The sequence below is a fragment of the Zea mays genome, chromosome 2 (genome assembly GCF_902167145.1).
Source record: "Zea mays cultivar B73 chromosome 2, Zm-B73-REFERENCE-NAM-5.0, whole genome shotgun sequence".
NCBI classification, from domain to species: Eukaryota; Viridiplantae; Streptophyta; class Magnoliopsida; order Poales; family Poaceae; genus Zea; species Zea mays.
Genome location: NC_050097.1, coordinates 144405068 through 144407857, shown reverse-complemented (window position 1 = coordinate 144407857; position 2790 = coordinate 144405068).

Below are 2790 nucleotides of genomic sequence, written 5' to 3'. Positions count from 1 at the left end.
CCCGGGAAAGCGCGTTGCTGACTTCGCCACCGACATTAGTGTGGACGATTATCTTGTTGGTAAGTCGTTGGCTCGATTTTTTTTAAATTTGTTGATACGTCGCAGGGTCGGACGAAGGCCAACTTGTTGTTGTTCCGCCTGCCGCGACGACCACGGCGGCTGCCATGGTGCCAAGGGTGAAGGGCAGTGCTCTTAGTGCCGGCGGCGAGATACCGGCACTCACTGCCGTCAGGGACGAGGCAGGTGCTGTGTCCCACCGGCTGAAGGAGATGAAGGAGGCACTGAGTCAGGTACGTTGAGCTAGACTTCGGTTTTTTTACCGGCTTCGCCGGGGCTGTGGTCTTATGTGTGTCTTGTAGGCGGATGACTTCGCAGACCGCGCGGCGTCGGGGGCCCTGACGGCAGTTGTGTCTGCCGAAGTCGAGAGACTTCGGACGCAACATGCTGACGCCGTCCGGGAAAAGTGGGCCGCCGACAGTAAGTGCCGCAAGCTGGCGGACAAGGTGGCCGCGCTGGAGGGTGAGAAGACTGACCTCCGGCGCCAACTGGCAGAGGAGAGGAAGGAGGCTAATGAGGCCCTCGCCAAGGCGCAGGCTGCGCAGGCGGAGGCCAATTTGGCGCGGGTGGAGGGCAGTCTTGCCAGGGAGCGCGCCGAGCAGTTGGAGGAGCGGCTCAGCGCTCTGCAGAGCCGTGTGGAGAGGGCCGAGGCCTCGACGCGCACGGAGGCTGAGCGGACACGCAAACAGCTTGTGGATTCATACCATGAGTTGGGCGCGCGGACCGCTGACTTCGAAGTGCCGGAACGAGAGCCCGGACTTCGCTGCCTTGAGTGGGTACAGGAGGAGTTGCAGGCGCTCCCCACCATCGTGGAGGAGTTTATGTCTTATGCCTCCCTGGTCACCTGCGAGGGGGCGATGAACGTGCTCTCTCGCGAAGGGTGCCGGCACTATAAGGTCTTCGACCAAGCTGATGAGGATTTCGAGCGTGATATCTACAAGGTTGAGGACCCTATAGTGAAGGAATCCGCCGGAGCCCTCTACGACCGGATGTGGGGCCCCCACGGTCGAGAGGTGGTCAGGGAGCGGGCCGAGACGGCGAGGGGTCAGGTAATGTTTGGCTTTTGTTTGGTGTTTGTTGAATGTGGGCTATGTATGGGTTTGCTGAATTTGTGTGCTGTGTCTCAGGCGGCGCGTGGCGAGAGGGTGGATGACTTCGGGGCTTTGAACAGCGCGCTGCCTGACCCGGAGCCGAACCCGATGGCGGCTGTGTCCGGGGCCGCCCTGGAGCCGCCCCCGGAAACCGCCGAAGGCGTTCCTGATGCCCCCGCAGCCGCTGCGGCCGGCAGGGGCCCACCCCCGGAGACCGCCGAAGGCGTTCCTGATGCCCCCGCAGCCACTGCGGCCGGCGGAGGCCTGTCGCCAACTGCTGCGCCGAGGGCTGAGGATCCTGTGACGGTGGCGGCGGAGTCGACAGTGGAGGCTCCCGCGACGGCTGGGTCTTCGCAGGTGGCCTAGTGGGTGTGGGTATTTAGGATATTTTGGATATTGTTGCCGAATCTTGGTTGCTGTGCAGGTTCAAGATTTTGGGCCTGCGCACGCAACCGCTACTGCTAATTTTTTGGCGACTTCGACGGTGGATGATGGGAATAAATCGGATGAGTCTGCATCTAAGTTTTCCGATTTTGGTGACTCTGGGAGCTCTGTTGAGTGGACCGAAGAGTCGTCGGATGAGGACTTGGACTACTTTGTGGCCTTGGATGTGGCAGCGACGGAGGCTTCGCCGCATGCTGCGGATGCTGAAGCTGTGCCTGGTCCGAGTGCTGGGCGCAGGCGGCGAAGGGCGGTTGCGAAGCATAGAGTGAGTGAGGCGGACGACGGTCGGCTTCGTGTGAGCAGGGCTGGCAGGCAAGAACTGTTGTCCTTGCCGGCCACTGTGAGTTCAGGTGAGGGGGAGCTGCGAAGTCTTTTTGCGGGTGAGGAGCTGAGGATAATGTTGTTTAACTATAGGGAGATGGGAATTATTCCGAAGGTTGAGCCGATGTAGGGTGTGATGCCCTCGCTTGTACATATGTAATGGCTTGTATGATGAGGTTGTGTGCCTTCGCACATTCGGCTATGCTCACGAAGGCGTTACGTACGTTGTCTGGTGTATTTGTTGTGTTAGTCGGGTACACATGTAGCCGGTCTTTGCACGGGCGGATTGGTGTACGCTTGTTAAGCTTCGCCCGACTGCACCCTTAGGCGACTGTTGTGCGGATAGTTTTCGCGGAAGACTTCGATTTGTCGCAATTGTTGTGCTAGTCCGGCTGCACCCTTAGGCGACTTTTGCACGGATAGTCTTTGCGTAAGACTTCGATTTGTCGTAGTTGTTGTGCTAGTCCGGCTGCACCCTTAGGCGACTTTTGCACGGATAGTTTTCGCGTAAGACTTCGATTTTTCGCACTTGTTGTGCTGGTCCGGCTGCACCCTTAGGCGACTTCTGCTCGGATAGTCTTTGCGGAAGGCTTCGATTTTTCGCACTTGTTGTGCTGGTCCGGCTGCACCCTTAGGCGACTTTTGCACGGATAGTCTTCGCGGAAGACTTCGATTTTACGCACTTGTTGAGCTAATCCGGCTGCACCCTTAGGCGACTTTTGCACGGATAGTCTTCGCGGAAGACTACGATTTTTCGCACTTGTTGTGCTAGTCCGGCTGCACCCTTAGGCGACTTTTGCGCGGAGTTGTCGCACGCAAAGGTGGCTATCGCTGAGCCTCGCGGTGACTTTGTATTGGTCGAATGTCGAAGACCGCC